A 17,542-nucleotide genomic window follows, 5' to 3' on the forward strand; every position below is an offset into this window, starting at 1 on the left:
ATTACGACAAAGTACATAGACCGCCATCCAACTGCATCTATGCCTAAAAAGTCCACCTTCGAGGTTATCGTCCGAACCCCTTCCGAGTATTAAGTTGCAAAGCAACGGACAATTCCATTAAGTATGGTGCGTAATGTAATCAACAACTATATCCTCGGACATAGCGCCAATGTTTTATCCCTAGTGGCAACAAGCACAACACAACCTTAGAACTTTCATCACATTGTCCCGGTGTCAATGCAGGCATGAACCCACTATCGAGCATAAATACTCCCTCTTGGAGTTAAGAGCAAAAACTTGGCCAGAGCCTCTACTAGTAACGGAGAGCATGCAAGATCATAAACAACACATATGTAATAACTTGATAATTAACATAACATGGTATTCTCTATCCATCGGATCCCGACAAACACAACATAGAGTATTACAGATAGATGATCTTGATCATGTTAGGCAGCTCACAAGATCCAACAATGAAGCACAATGAGGAGAAGACAACCATCTAGCTACTGCTATGAACCCATAGTCCAGGGGTGAACTACTCACTCATCACTCCGGAGGCGACCATGGCGGTGTAGAGTCCTCCGGGAGATGAATCCCCTCTCCGGCAGGGTGCCGGAGGAGATCTCCGGAATCCCCCGAGATGGGATCGGTGGCGGCGTCTCGGTAAGGTTTTCCGTATCGTGGTTTTTCGCATCGGGGGTTTCGCGACGGAGGCTTTAAGTAGGCGGAAGGGCGAGTCGGGGGCTGACGAGGGGCCCACACCACAGGGCGGCGCGGGCCCCCCCTTGGCCGCGCCGCCATGTGGTCTGGCCACCTCGTGGCCCCACTTCGTACGCTTTTCGGTCTTCTGGAAGGTTCGTGACGAAATAGGCCCCTGGGTCTTCGTTTCGTCCAATTCCGAGAATATTTCGTTACTAGGATTTGTGAAACCAAAAACAGCAGAAAACAGGAACTGGCACTTCGGCATCTTGTTAATAGGTTAGTTCCAGAAAATGCACGAATATGACATAAAGTGTGCATAAAACATGTAGGTATCATCAATAATATGGCATAGAACATAAGAAATTATCGATACGTCGGAGACGTATCATGGGTCCGCGATGGGCTTCTGATGTTCTATTCTTTAATTTGCAACTATTTATCATCTAATGTTTGTACTGTATATCGTAAAATGGAAGGCGTAGTCATTCATGTCTCATTTGCTGCTTTTTCTTATCAACATCGTTTATTTGTACAGATGCATTTTAGTAAAATTAATATAGGGCTCTACTCTATATATTTCCAAACTTATTATTTGAAGTTGGTTTTTTATCATTGGATAATGGATTCATATTGTATGAGATATGCCTATGGAAAATGCATTTTTAATGTCTATGGATACTGCTTATTACCCACCTTAATTTTACCAAATCCTAAATGCTAGAGCAAATCACCAAAATTCACAGAAATAATACCTCTGTGGTGTTTGTTTTTCTGCTAGTCTTCACAAGGTGTGCATACTTCTTTTTGCCCCTCTCTGGATTATTCTTGCATCCAGATTTGTTGTGTCCAGGATTGCCACATAAAGAACAAACAATCACAATACCATGTTTGCTCATTTTATTTTTTTTCGGTTTCTCTCGCTCTTCCCTCCTCCTGTTATTTTTCTTAGGCCTCCCTGGCATTCTCACATATCCTGGAGCTTGGGGTCTAGGCTTTTCTGAAATAGGCCACATCTTTGCACCTTCTACAGGCTGCAAGCAGTGCTCACAAATCTTCTTGAACACATCAATATAGTAGCAAGGAGCAATGTAATCTTCCACTAATTTCCCGCACTTCTAGATGGCTGTTATTTCGTGGGAACAAGGAATGCCTGACAACTGGAAGTATCCACAAGAGCAACTCCTTTTGTCAAGACTGACAGTATACTGCCTTCTTCTCCCAGTTAACAACTTTACTTCAAAGCCATCTTTACCATTCCATAGAACCTCCATGAATTGTGTCCTTGCAATGCTGGCCTTCAACTTATTAAATATGCTTGGATAAATTTTCCCATGGAACTTTTCAGCTTTCTTCCTTTGTTCCTGAATTCTAAAAAAGATTATTTTCCTGATTTTCTCTTGCATGGAAATTATTGGATAAAATCTTGCTTCAACAATTGCATGATTAAATGATTCACACATATTGTTGTCAATTGACTCACAGTGGCTTCCCAGTGAGAAAAATGATCTTGCCCAATGCTCTGGTTGTGTTCCCATCATATCCTTTACCCCATCTGGTGTTTCTTGTGCAAGTTTGGCCTTGTAATAATTAAAATCTTGTTTGTTTGATGCTTTGGCAACTGCCCAGAACTTTTTCTGCCACTCATGTGCTCTGTACTTCTTTCTCCAGTTTGCATAAATGTGTCTAGCACACATCCTATGTTCTGCACCTGGAAGATAATCTTTCATAGCTTTGATCAAACCCTTCCGTTGATCAGAAATGAACACCCACCCTACTCCGTTATTATGAATATCCAGATCCTTGATGAGAAGGCCAACAAACCATGCCCAAGTTTCATTTGTTTCCTGCTCAACAACTACCCATACCACTGGGTACATCTGGTTGTTGGCATCCCTGCCAATCGCACACAAAAGTTCACCCTTTACTGCACCTTTGAAGAAGCATCCATCCAGTCCAATCAGTCTCCTGCAACCAGCCTTGAAACCTTTCTTCAGTGCATCAAAGCAAACATAGAAGCTCTGGAAAATATTTTGGTGCATGTTGGTTGGATCCAAGCAAACTGCCACAGTACCACCAGGGTTGCTCCTAAGTAATTCCAACTGATAATCAAACACTCTAGTGTACTCATTTTTCAGTCCACACATGAGTCTGTTCATCACTAGTTTCTTGGCATGTTTGCACTTAGAAGTTGACACATCAGCACACATAACTTGCAACATAGTTGATTGCATGCTTTCAATTTTCCACATAGGATTTGCTAAGATAAAGTGTTTATATCTTTGTGCAATAACCTTGGCAGTGACAAGCTTGTTGTCTCTGTTATTTGCACACATGTGTTCATCGTCATATGTTATCACCTGAAATCTGGAACATCTTGTTTATTTTGCAACATAAATGAGCCAAGGACAGCCTGGCCACCCACACTTGGCCCTAACCCTATCCACTTCTGATTTGATGAACACAATGCTCCTTTTGGTAACTATTCCATACCTCCTCAAAGCTTTGCACACCTGGTTTTTGCTTCTAAATACCATTTCTAATGCAAAGTGAGGAATATCTGCTTCAGGGTTAAATCTGAGATATTTCCTTTTCCTCCTCTTAAAATCTCCATCTGAATCCTCATCATAGCTGTAGTCTTCATCAGATGACTCAAAATTCCAGTCCTTCTGCTCATCTCCTATTTGTTCTTCCATATTAGCAATCAGATTTACTGGAACTGGAGCATCTGAATTAATCCAGCTCTTTGAATCCTTCATTCTCTTCTTAAATTTCCTAGCATGTTTCCTCAATTCAACTACTTCTGAATCTTCTCCACTATCTTCACTATGTGGCATGTACTCATTGTCATCACTAGAATCTAAACTATCACCACTGTCTTCAGTTTCAGGTAACAGATGGTGTTCTTGCATTTCAAAAGCTGGCCTTTGAGAAGGAACCTGACTAGGATTGCACACTTGTGATACCACTACTTCAATCTCTTCACCAGATTTAACAACTTCAGCAGTAATTATTTTATCAGGTTTTTCTCCAAACAGATTCACATAATCATCCTCAAAATCACTTCCACTGCTATTGTAAACATTCCCCTCCTCCCCATGATATTCCACAAACACATCTGCAACTCCATCAACACATACATACTCAGCCATATGCACACAACCAATGTCATCATGTAGAAAAACCAAACCTTCAGCAAGTTCAGTCCCTGGAACATGGAAATACATTTTCATTGAATCATTTACTTCTAAATGATCTTTAAAAAATCCTTTAACCTCCTGCAGTGACAACTTGTCCCTCTCTATCTCTGAAATCGCTTGATCTCCACCCACATAGTCCATATAACAGCCAATGCGGACGAACTCTCCGCCAAAGTGAAATCGCACGTTGAGTATCTCTGTCAGATCCATGGTTCAGAACAAAATTCCTACAATGCAATGGAATAACACATAAGAATGCAAATCCGAACCAATCACCCCAAACTCGATCAAAAACCTTACTTTCTCTTCCTGAAAAGTATTGCAGCTCAAAAAGCTAAACCTAATGGCGTCAAAATAGACAAACAATGGGCAACGGAGGAGGATCAGGCTGGAGGCATTACATTTCCTTCGTTTTTCTTCTTGTCGTCACGATTATCGCCGGCGGCAGCATTCATCTGGTCATCACCATGGCCGTCGCGTCTGAGTCGCGTGAGCAGAGGAAAACCAAGGCATAGCCTGCTTACGTACTGGGCTGGTAGGACTGGGCTGGCCCAACAGAAGAACGAAATGCACTCAACCAAAGCCTCAAACTGACCGATCCCAGCAATAATTTTTATCACATAGGCAATCCGCGTTTGGAATGGACCAAAGGTTGGAATTAGACTGGGATTGCTAACTTGAGTATGCTAACTTCAGGGATTGTAAGTTTGGGGTTTGGTTTAGTTGTGGCCGACAAGTACAAGGTTTAAAATGGACTTAACTCTTAAATTATCACCAGGACCAGGCTACCATTTCTTTGCTTTGTATTTTTCTCCGGTCCTAAAGAAGCTAGTCGGTATAGTCTCCTCTCTGAATACAAGTATGGCTGGGAGTAATATTCAGTTAATATTACTCTGATACAAGGGTGTAGCCTCATCTGGTCTTAACTGAACTTATGTTCAGTTATCAAATTACTCTATTCAGTTAGGATTTAATTAGAACTCAGAGAAATATTCTGATGCTTAATTTTTTTAATTGCAGTATTGGTTAAGAAACACTACATGTTGCTGGCTTGCTGCATCTTATGGTAGTGCCAAATAACGATTTTACAATCTACGTGGGTTGTGGTAGCTCTGATAACTCTTTTCCATGGGTATGTTAACATGTTATCTGCTAGACCAAGTAAAAAATATTTCTAGAGCACTGGTGTTTGTGAGGAAATTTGGAGTACAACAATAAAATTTGGACAACAATACGACTATACTATCGGTCTTGTTTGTGAAATAAGTAGACACAAACCAAATTAGAATAGTCACTTTTTATTGTTATTGTCAATTGGTATTTATATTGCTACTATCATTTGATATTTATATTATTAATCATATCAAGTAAGTACTCCATATCATACACAAGTACACACACGAGTAAGGACTAATAGCATCTCTAGAAGACCATTTAAATAGGGCCAAACTTCATTGACGACATCGCCATGGAACAAGTTACTGCACTAATCCTGCAACGCTCTCTCTGGGAGGAGGAGGAGGATGAGGAGAAGAGGGAGGAGTGGCGCCGCATCGGCAACAAGCAGAACCAGCTCTATATCGACCTCGTTTCTGACAACGAGTGAACCTCGCTGGACACGTCACCCCCATGCCCATAGGGTCCGGTGAGCCGTATTTTGGGTATTTAGGATTAGGTTAGCAACAACCACGTCTAGTTGTTTAGTTTTATGTATGAGACTATTGACCACTTGTTTATTTCCTGTCCGTTTGCAAAGCTAATTTGGAGGATGGTTTTCTTTTCCTATAACATTCCTCCTCCATCCAATATTACTAATGTGTTTGGTAATTGGTTGAATGGAGTGAATAAGAAGGATAAAGAACGTATTCATATTGGTATTTCTGCCATTTGTTGGTCGATATGGACTAGTAGAAATGATATTGTGTTTAATAAACAGAAGGGAACCAATTTTTTGCAGGTTATTCTTCGTGCGGTGCATTGGATACCGCTATGGGCATAGCTTCTTCCGGAGGAGCAGCGGGATATTATGGTTACTGGATGCAACCATCTATTGATGGTCACACGAGATTGCTATTTCCAGGCTAGTGGATGGCGGCATATTAGAAGAATTGAAGATGGATAGTCTTTGTATACTTTTCATCTTTGTTTGGTTGGTCCTTGTCGAGACCTTAGATACTGCATGATTGTAATAAGTATACATTTTGAACATCTTTTTAAATAAAGGATATGGCTGTGTGCATCTATTGATGCAGAGGCCGGGGCCATGCTCCCATATCGAAAAAAAACTGGACGCATTTTGTACGGAATCGGTGATGATCTAAGTTGAATCGATGATGACCGTGGTCCATTTTCTCTGAATTTTGCGGCGAATGCGAAATTTAAATTTACATTTCAATTGTGCGGGTTATGTTCTGCGCGATGAGATTTTGAACTGCAAAAGAGAAAATTCTTGGGCATGTATCCGTGTTCTAAAAGGAGAAGTTTTACGGGGTCTACGGGAGGGTGCTCTAATTTTAGTTTTGTACTCATGAAATTGAATGAATCAGACACATGGTGATACTGTGCTGTTTTCCTGAAACTTGTTTCCTGTTGTCCTACATGCAACTACTGATATTATCAACTAATGTGAATCAGCTAATTGACAAGAATTTCTTAAGTTATACATTGCTTCTTATATCAATGGTCTAGACATTCTTATTACCTCTGTCACTTCTTCATGCATATAACGGCTCTTATTTTCACCCTATCTGACAACGAGCAGGTTCACGTAGGGCGACCCCCGGGAGGCCTCTAGCGACGAGCTATGAGCGGCTGGCGGGGGGAGGAAGGGAGAAGACAATATTTCAATTTTAGGTCAAATATGAAAGGATTTCAATACATTCAGGACTTTTTACTTGTTTGATTATTTTTCTCAGAAGAGTCTGTTATTTTGGGTAAATATTTCATGTATATCTCTCTTTCTTCATGTTTATTTTTCTAGCATCATAATATATTTGGATGTACCAGTATGTCAAGGTGAACGTCTAGCTGTTTTGTAAGAAAAAAAATATGGATCACACCTCACTCGCCCTCACAGAGGATGGGTCGGGGGCCTCTCTTCCTCCATGGTAGCGGGGCACCTCGAGAGGATTTGGTCTGGCGAGGCTTCCCGTGACGGATGTAGCGGGCGCTGGAGGCGGCTCGTCCCTGGCTCTGGGTGCCCCGTCCTAGATGGGTTCGATCGGGTCTATGGGTTTGAGCGGTCTGGCGCTTGTCTTTGGAAGAGCTTCCTGATGGTGGTGGTGGTGGTTGCCTCCGGCGGCGGGCCATGGCGGCGGTAGAGGTGCAGGGTGGGACGGGACGGGACGATTGGGTGAAAACCCTAGGTTGCTTCTCCTTTCCTTCTCCGCGATCCCATCTGTCGCTGGTGGAGGGCCGACTGGCTGCAGGGCATTGCCCAGAAGTGGGCTATCTACGCCTGGTGTCTCGTCGTTGCCTCGGCTGGCTTGGGATGGTCGGCGCCGTTGGGGCCCGACCTGAATAAAGGTGGCGGTCCTAGGGTTGCTCTTGTGTGAAGATGAATACCTCCATGAGGCTTGTCCTTCATGATCTGGCCAGAGTGTTGACTTTCGGAAGGCACCGCCAGTGCACATATTGCCTGGAGTTTGCTGAACTGGGTGGTATTCGGTTGTGCGCACCCATACTTTTATTCCGACCGTTTGGTTTTGGAGGCAGTGGCGCAAAGCTCTATTCTTTCTTGCCATCGGGAGACACTTTGGTCCATGGTGACGTCAGAGGTGGAGAATATCATGATGGCCGGATTGGAGTACTAGAAATGGAGGTCTAAGTCTATGCGTTGTTGAGGTACTTCCTTGGTGTTCCGGGCTTCGTAGCAGCAGTATGAAAGTGGGGGTGGTAGCACATGCGAAGTTCAGAGTCTTGACTTTCAGGATGAAAATCCAAGGTCTGGCCAATTAATTGGTTGTGCGTGACAATGACCTTGTTGAAGGCATTATTTGAAAACGCATATTACTCCATGGTGAAAACCTAAGATCTTTGATCGTGTGACAACAGCGATGGTGCATTGTTTCCTTCTTGGAGGACGTCGCTTTTGAAGTCGGGTGTTGTCTTGGTGGTGATTGTATTGTTGTTGCTGGGGCTGGAATGGTATGGCGGGACTTTTATTTCATTGTTTTATTTCTTTTTTTATTGTGTGCATCCGTACTATTATTAGTATATTGTATTGTTACAGAGGCTGGATACTTTTGGTATTAATATATTCCTTTTATCGAAAAAATTAGCAACGAATGCCTTTCTCAATGCGCGTCACTGGTGGAAAAACAGGCTTCCGGGAAGCCCCATAAGTCGCGAAGGTAAAGGAACCGCGACTAATGGGGTCTTTAGTCGCGGTTCGTGTGGCGAACCGCGACCAAAGGCCTGGGCCCAGGGCGCACGGTGGCCAGCTGGTGCACGTGGGGGCTTTAGTCGCGGTTGGCCAGCCCAACCGCGACTAAAGGTGCTCGAAGGCCTTTAGTCGCGGTTGGCCAGCCCAACCGGGACTAAAGCCCCTCCCTATATATACCCATCCAGCGAGCCAACACTTAGCCATTTGGAGCCATTCTCTTCACAAACTTCACAAGTGAGTGTTAGGTTTGCTTTTGGTTCCTCTTATGCACATAAGGTGTTTGATGAAATGCCCCAAGAGCATGAAACAAACATGATATGAAGTGTTGGAGTCACACTTGAGCTTTCTCATTTATTTTTTCCTCCTCGATCGCGGTTAGCAACTTGAACCTTTGATGTGTCATTGATAAAATATGCATGTGTGTGTAGTTCATTGTTTAATTTATATTGTTTGTAGCTAGTTAGTTTAACAAATGCATGATGGTTAATTATATATTTTATATTATAATAATGCAGATGAATCGGCAATGGATGTACGGTAACCGACTCTCCGGCGAGTTCGAGTACGGGTTTGAAAGATTTCCTCGTAGTGGCTAATGCGAACAAGCAGGGGGTTTTGTTATCTGTCCATGTGTTAAGTGTAAGAATCGGAAGGGTTACTCTTCCTCAAGAGATGTTCACATGCACCCGCTTCGGCACGGTTTCATGCCAAGCTATAATTGTTGGACCAAGCATGGAGAAAGAGGGGTTATAATGGAAGAAGATGAAGAAGGGGATGATTTCAATGATGAAAGCTATCTTTCTCATTTCGGTGATACTTTCATGGAGGATGCTGAAGGTGAAGGGGAAGGTGAAGAAGAGGCACGTGATGATCCCGTTGATGATCTTGGTCGGACCATTGCTGATGCACGGAGACGCTGCGAAACTGAAAAAGAGAGGGAGAATTTGGATCGCATGTTAGAGGATCACAGGAAGGCGCTGTACCCCGGATGCGACGATGGTCCGAAAAAGCTGGGCTGCACACTCGGATTTGCTGAGATGGAAGGCACAGGCAGGTGTAGCTGACTCGGCATTTGAAAACTTGCTGAAAATGTTGAAGAATATGTTTCCAAAGAATAACGAGTTGCCCGCCACTACGTACGAAGCAAAGAAGGTTGTCTCGCCCTCTAGGTTTAGAGGTTCTGAAGATACATGCATGCATCAACGACCGCATCCTCTACCGCGGTGAATACGAGAATTTGAATGAATGCCCGGTATGCACTGCATTGCGTTATAAGATCAGAGGCGATGACCCTGGTGACGATGTTGAGGGCCACCCAGGAAGAGGGTTCCCGCCAAGGTGATGTGGTATGCTCCTATAATACCACGGTTGAAACGTCTGTTCAGGAACAAAGAGCATGCCAAGTTGTTGCGATGGCACAAAGAGGACCGTAAGTCGGACGGGGAGTTGAGACACCCCGCAGATGGAACGCAATGGAGAAAGATCGACGAGAGAGTTCAAAGATTTTGCAGCCGACGCAAGGAACATAAGATTTGGTCTAAGTACGGATGGCATGAATCCTTTTGGCGAGCGAGCTCCAGCCATAGCACCTGGCCCGTGACTCTATGCATCTACAACCTTCCTCCTTGGTTGTGCATGAAGCGGAAGTTCATTATGATGCCGGTGCTCATCCAAGGTCCGAAGCAACCCGGCAACGACATCGATGTGTACCTAAGGCCATTAGTTGATGAGCTTTTACAGCTGTGGGGCAGACCTGGTGTCCGTGTGTGGGATGAGCACAAAGAAGAGGAATTTGACCTACGAGCGTTGCTTTTCGTAACCATCAACGATTGGCCTGCTCTTAGTAACCTTTCGGGACTGTCAAATAAGGGATACAATGCATGCACGCACTGCTTACATGAGACCGAAAGTGTACATTTGCCAAATTGTAAGAAGAACGTGTACCTTGGGCATCGTCGATTTCTTCCGAAAGGTCATCCGAGTAAGAAAGAAAGGCAAGCATTACAACGGCAAGGCAGATCACCGGCCGAAGCTCGCGGAACACACTCGGTGCTGAGGTATTTGATATGGTCAAGGGTTTGAAAGTCATCTTTGGAAAGGGTCCTCGGCGGACAATCAGTTCCGAAGGGAGCTGACGGGCACGTAGCCATGTGGAAGAAGAAATCTATATTCTGGGAGCTAGAATATTGGAAAGTCCTAGAAGTCCGCTCGGCAATCGACGTGATGCACGTTACGAAGAATATTTGCGTGAACATCCTAAGCTTCTTGGGCGTGTATGGGAAGTCAAATGATACAAAGGAATCACGGCAGGACCAGACAAAGTTTGAAAGACCCCGATGACAAGCATCCGGAACGGTTTCAAGGTCGTGCCGGCTACGCTCCGACCAAAGAAGAGAAGGTCATCTTTTTTGAATGCCCGAGCAAGTATGAAGGTCCCGTCAGATTCTCGTCCAATATAAAGGGAATAATAAACATGGCGGAGAAAAAGTTCCAAAACCTGAAGTCTCACGACTCGCCACGTGATTATGACGCAATTGCTTCCGATTGCTTTGAGGGGGCTCCTGCCGGAAAATGTTCGAGTAGCCATTGTGAAGCTATGTGCATTCCTCAATGCAATCTCTCGGAAGGTAATCAATCCAGAAGTTCTACCACGGTTACGTGAACGATGTGATCCAATGTCTTGTCAGTTTCGAGTTGGTGTTCCCGCCATCCTTCTTCAATATTATGACGCACCTCCTGGTTCACCTAGTCGATGAGATTTCCATTCTCGGTCCTGTATTTCTACACAATATGTTCCCCTTCGAGAGGTTCATGGGAGTATTAAAGAAATATGTTCGTAACCGTGCTAGGCCAGAAGGAAGCATCGCCAAGGGCTATGGAAATGAGGAGGTAATTGAGTTTTGTGTTGACTTTGTTCCTGACCTTAAGCCGATTGGTCTTCCTCAATCGCGGCACGAGGGGAGACTAAGTGGAAAAGGCACGATCGGAAGGAAATCAATGATATGTATGGACGGCCATTCTCCGACCGAAGCACACCACACAGTTCGACCAATTCCAGCTTGGTGGCTCCGTACTTTGAGAAACACAAGAATATTTTACGCTCGGACAACCCTGGGAAGCCTGAATCCTGGATTAGGAAGGCCCACATGGAGACTTTCGGCAGTTGGTTGAGAAAACATTTAATGAGTGACAATAAGGTTGTAGATCAGCTGTACATGTTGGCCAAGACACCATCTTCGACTATAACGACTTTCCAAGGGTACGAGATAAATGGGAATACATTTTACACGATCGCCCAAGATAAAAAGAGCACCAACCAAAACAGTGGTGTCCGCTTTGATGCGAGCAACCGAGAATGGGCAAAAGGTCACATATTATGGTTACATAGAGGAGATATGGGAACTTGACTATGGACCCTCCTTTAGGGTCCCTTTGTTCCGGTGCAAATGGTTCAAGCTAACAGGAGGTGGGGTAAAGGTGGACCAGCAATACGGAATGACAATGGTGGATTTCAACAATCTTGGTTACCTTGACGAACCATTCGTCCTAGCGAAAGATGTCGCTCAGGTTTTCTATGTGAAGGACATGAGTAGCAAACCGAGGAAACGGAAAGATAAGAAAACGATCAGTACATCATGCGATGATCCAAAGCGCCACATTGTTCTTTCAGGGAAAAGAAACATCGTGGGAGTGGAGGACAAGACAGACATGTCGGAAGATTATAATATGTTTGCTGAAATTCCGCCCTTCAAAGTGAACACCGACCCAAGCATTAAGTTAAATGATGAGGATGCTCCATGGATACGGCACAATCGTAAGCAAGCAGGGACACAAGGGAAGAAATGATGTGTAATAATTTATTATTGTACCAAACTTTGTTGAATGAATCATGTGAATTATATTACCCGTGATGTGTTTAATTGGTGTCCATTTTCGAATGATTCAATTGACTCGAGATAGCACCGATGATACATGAAATTTGGAGTGACTAAGTCATACTCCTGCATACATGAAATTTGGAGTGACTAAGTCATACTCCTGCATACATGAAATTTGGAGTGACTAAGTCATACTCCTGCATACATGAAATTTGGAGTGACGATTTAGTCATACTCCTGCCTAGGCGTATAATATGCATACTCGTAGTCTTCATAGCCGCCGCCGTTGTACCGGTAGTCGTCGCCTTCTAAGTTGCCGGCGTCGTCGTCGCTGCTTGTCGTCGCTGTCGTCGGGCGGCGCTCGTGGCTCGAACTGAGGGTAGCGCAGGCGGGGGATATCGCCGGCCGTGATGTAGTCCATGACGCTCGGCAGAGTCCGGCCGTACCACCATAGCCGACGGCCGGCCTCGTGGAAGTTTCCAGGAGGCAGACCGTCCTCCTCATACCTGGCGAGCGCCCTCTCACGCCGATTGATGAAGAAGGCGTCCCAAGTATGCTGGTTATCCGATTTTGAAATGAATTAGTTTTATTTTTCTTTACTTTTTGATATATTATTTGTAATTTTCAGAAAAGTAATTTGAAAAAGAAAAGTAATTTGAAAAAGAAAAGTAATTTGAAAAAATACCTTTAGTCGCGGTTGGCCTCGCCAACCGCGACTAAAGGGTATTTTCCGCGGGAAACGAAAACCCGGCGAAAATACCCTTTAGTCGCGGTTGGCCAGACCAACCGCGACTAAAGGGTACCCTTTAGTCGCGGGTCGCCTCCCCAACCGCGACAAAAGGGGGGGCTATAAATACTCTGCCGCGAACCGTCGCCTCCACATCGTCTTCTTCGCATCGATCTCTGCCGCGACGCCCTCGACGCCGTCAGGCTGCCCGTGCCGACCGCCGCCGCGCCCTCGACGCTCTCGACGCCGTCGCCGCGCCCTCGACATCGTCTCCTCGCCACCGTCACGCCGCCGTCCGTGCTCCTCGCCGCCCTCCTCTCCTCTCCCCTTCCCGCGCGCGCGCCGCCGACCGGCCCTCTCTCTCACCGCGCACGCGCCGCCGGCCGCCTCCTCTCCCTTCTCGCGCGCCGGCCTCGTCGATTTCTGCCGCGCCGCGCCGTCGATCTCTGCCGCGCTGTCGTCTCTGCCGCGCCGCGTCGATCTCTGCCGCGCCGCGCCTCGTCGATCTCTGCCCGCGGCGCGCCGCCGGCCGCGCGTGACACGCGCGTGCCGCCCGGCCGGCCTCGCCGGCGCCGGTTGCGCGCCCTCCCGGCCGCCGCCCCCGTATACGCGCCAGAGAAGAACGACCGCCGGCGGCCGGGGAGATGGCAGAGAAGAACAAACCGCCGCCGGCCTCATTTTTTTTTAATTACAAATTTGTATTAATAAATTTGTATCTTAAAGTTAATTTATTAACTTCAAATTTGTATATAACTAAAAATTTGTATAACTAAAATTTGTAACTTAAAATTTGTATAACTTAAAATTCGTAACTTAAAATTTATAACTTAAAATTTGTATATAACTAAAAATTTGTATAACTAAAATTTGTAACTTAAAATTTATTAACCCCGTCGCCTCCGTCTCTCTGCCGAACAAAAATTTATAACTAAAATTTGTAACAAAAATTTTGACATAACAAAAATTTAACTTAACAAAAAATTTACTTAACAAAATTTTGACTTAAGAAAAATTTTACTTAGCAAAATTTTTAAGTTAACGCGCCGCCACCCTCGTGCCGCCCTCGTCGCAAGTCCGAGGGGGAGCGAGCCCCTCGTCGCCCCTCCGCATACGCCTCCCTCTCCGTGACGCCGTCGTCTACCGCCTCGTCTCTTGCTCTTCCGCGACACCCTCTCCCAACCCCTTCCAGCTCGCCGGCCCCCTCCTTTTGCCACCGCCCTTTCGCCACCGCCACCGCCCCTTCTTCACTTAATTAATTTGTTTTGACTACATGTTTTCAGGACTCGACATATGGCGGGCGATAGAGCTGACCCGATTCTCGGACAACTATGATCCGGACGCTGAAGACCATATGTTCGGCATCATAAAAGGCGATATTCCTTTTGTGCCGACCGGAGAAGAAGAAGATGATATCGCTTCTTATCTGAACTTTGAGTGTGAAGATGAAGGGCGCCGTCAGCAAGCAGATGATGCCGAAGAAACGTCGATAAACGACGATCTTCAATTGGAAGTAGCAACCACCTCCGGCGCCGAGGTATATATATATATACATATTGAGCGTCTGGTGATACAACTAACTGATTTGAATAAATGTGTGTGTACTAACGCGCGCGACTCTCTTTCTTATTTTAGCCCTCGGCCGGATCGTCGAAAAAATCGAGTACGTCGTCGTCAAAGCGTGGCGCAACCAAGACGATGAAACCAGGAGAAACATGCACCATCGATGTTGTCGACGAAGAAACCGGCAGGCCGCCGGAGCCCAGCAAGAACGCCACCAAGTTTGTCGGCCAATGCGGAGCCGTTGTTAGAGACAACGTCTCGATCACCCGCCAGAGTGGAATGAGCCAAAGAAGGCACGTGTTGGTTTCACTTTTGTCGAACGAGAGAGAAAAAAGATTGCTTCAAAAAGCTTATGGAACATTTCGTTCTACCTCCGGAATACCGCAAATACGATGAGGAGGGTAACAAGATTGCGGAAAACAAGAAGAGGCGCAAGCTAGTCAAACAGTTCGCTCTTTCTAGGATGGCCAACGCATTCCGGAAATACAAGCAAAATCTAGCCCATGACTTTGTCAACCAGGGCAAGACTCCGGATTTCAAAGGACAATATGAGAAACTGCAACATGATTGGCCAGAATTTGTGAAGCAAAAGAAATCGGAGCAGTTCCTTGAACTATCGAAAAAAATAAGGAAAATGCGGCCAAGAAGGAGTACAATCATAAAATGGGGCCAGGAGGGTATCGCTTTTGGCAGCCTAAGTGGGAGAAGATGGAGAACGAGCTGAGGGCGCGAGGAATCCGTCCAGGTACGGAGGGATGGGACCCAAGGGCCAAAAGCTGGTGGTACGGGCATGGGGGATCGCTCGAACCCGGAGACAGGGGAGTGTGTTTATCGTGGCAAAATAATTACACCCACCCAAAAGCTTATTGAGGCAATGAGGGAGGCTCAAGAGGGGAGGATCAGGTTCAACAGAGAGAACGACGCCCGACAAAAGCCCTCGGGAATCCCGAACACGGAGGACGTATACGAGGCATGGGGCCCATTCCGTGGAAAATAGGGTTCCCCGAACGATGACCCGTACGGTTACGAAGCCGTAAGAGAAAGATGGATCGGGATGCGGATGTTGTGGCGAAGTTGGTAACCGAAATGGATGTGATGAAGAAAACCGTGAGTGTACTAGTCGCCGAAAGAGATGCATCTCGGGCGCAGCATGCTGAAGATCATCCAATGGATCTCGGAAGCCAGCAGCGGAGAAGAAGCAGCGTGGCTTCCACGGAGGCCTCACCGGCTGGTGCACCGACGATAGAAATTACTGCACCGGAGCCTCTGGTGGTCGAAATTACTGCACCGGAGCCTCCTCGCTACCCCGTGGACGATATAAAGGAGATGAAAGCATGTCATCCGTATTATCCTATCGGGAACATGTCCATGAAGGTAGCCATCGGCAAGTGCTTTTACCACTGGAGCACTCCACCACAACAACCCCATTCAAGATGGCTATGCTCGTGTGACGGTGGAGGAGATAGTCCAAGGGTTTGAGGACCTGGACATTGACATTGCTACACCCGAAGGGGTGAAAAGACTTGGAGATGTCAAGCGCCAGCTCATTCTATGGCGAAGAAATTTATCAAGTTTCCGTGCGAGGCGCCAACAAGTCCACCCCCGTACGGTGGTGGTGGTGGCGGTGGCGGTGACGGTGGCGGTGGCGGTGACGGTGGCGGTGGCGGTGACGGTGGCGGTGGTGCTTCACCTAATACACCTCATTCACGTCAGCCCGACGCCGCCGCCCCCGGTCCTCGTCCGGCGGGTGATCGGACACCGGTACCGCCCCCAATCCACCTCCGGCGAAGAAGCGTAAGCAGTCCCGGGTTATTAACCCGGACCCTTACGTACCTAAGAAAACAAAGGTACCGGAGGTATCACCGAAGCCTCTCCCCACGAGGCCTTGGGAAAGTAGTGCCGAGGAAGTCGAGGCGGGCGCGGCTGCTGATTTAGAGAAATGGAAGGCGAACGTCAAGAAGAAAATAGAGGGCGAGCCCAAGCCAGTATATTCTCGACAAGGAAAAGCAATGGGCTAAGTCATTTTTGAACACACCGTCCCAAGCCGCGAAGAATCTGCCTGACGACTATTTACGTGAACTTCGTAGGCAAGCACTCGCGTTGAAGACCAGGAAAGAGTTGGCGGAGAAGAAAGCCTTGAAGGAGGACGAGGCCGAGTCAAAATTAGAAAGGGGGAAAGAAGTTGCCCAGCTCGGGGAACAAAGTAAACAATCGATCGCCCCGCTCATAGTGCAAGCCGCCGGTCCGGATGCCCCCGATATCATAGCAGCTGCGGCAGCACATGGATTGACTGTAGAAAGTGCCGTAAAACAAGCGGCCGACTTAGGTATCACTCTTCGTGCGGTGTTAGGCCTTGATGAGGCGCCAATGAAGGACGTAGTATTTTCATATGTGAAGAATGGCCCTCTCATCGAGCCTCGCGCAGAAGAGGATCTACCTCGACAAATGAAAGGTCTCGCTAAATTGGTACAAGGCTTACATAAAACATGAAAACGCCAAAGACTATATCTATGCGGAAGTTAAATATGTGCATCACTTCAAACGTTACTGGGTACAAATTCCTCTGAGTGAATTGTTCCAGCTGTTCAATCTGCGCGAGCTCGACAAATCTATCATCAGTTGCTACGTTCTGTAAGTGATTTATTAATTTCTACCCCATCTCGTTCATTGCCTGCACTATATATATATATATTGTCCTAACTATCTTGTTGTGTACGCTATATATTATGCAGAATGAAGAAGCGGGAAATGCGAATAAGGAACATCCATGATGTTGGGTTCATTGACCCACACATCGTTAATTCATATGTGTTAGAATACCACCCCGCCGACGTGGAGGAAGACCTCGTGGCGGTTTATTAGAAAACAGCAAGAGAAAAGTGATATTCTATTTCCTTACCATTTTGGGTGAGTGTTTCTGTCTTGAGCACATTCTCTTTTGTTTACTCCATGCATGGTATGTGGCTAATCGATGAGTTATGCATGATCGTGCATGTATCGTGTCCGCAGGTTCCACTGGATTCTTATGGTAATTAAAGTTCAGACCTCCTCAGCTCTCGTCCACGACTCTCCGAATATGGATCCGGCGCTT

The sequence above is a fragment of the Lolium rigidum genome, chromosome 6 (genome assembly GCF_022539505.1).
Source record: "Lolium rigidum isolate FL_2022 chromosome 6, APGP_CSIRO_Lrig_0.1, whole genome shotgun sequence".
Classification (NCBI taxonomy): domain Eukaryota; kingdom Viridiplantae; phylum Streptophyta; class Magnoliopsida; order Poales; family Poaceae; genus Lolium; species Lolium rigidum.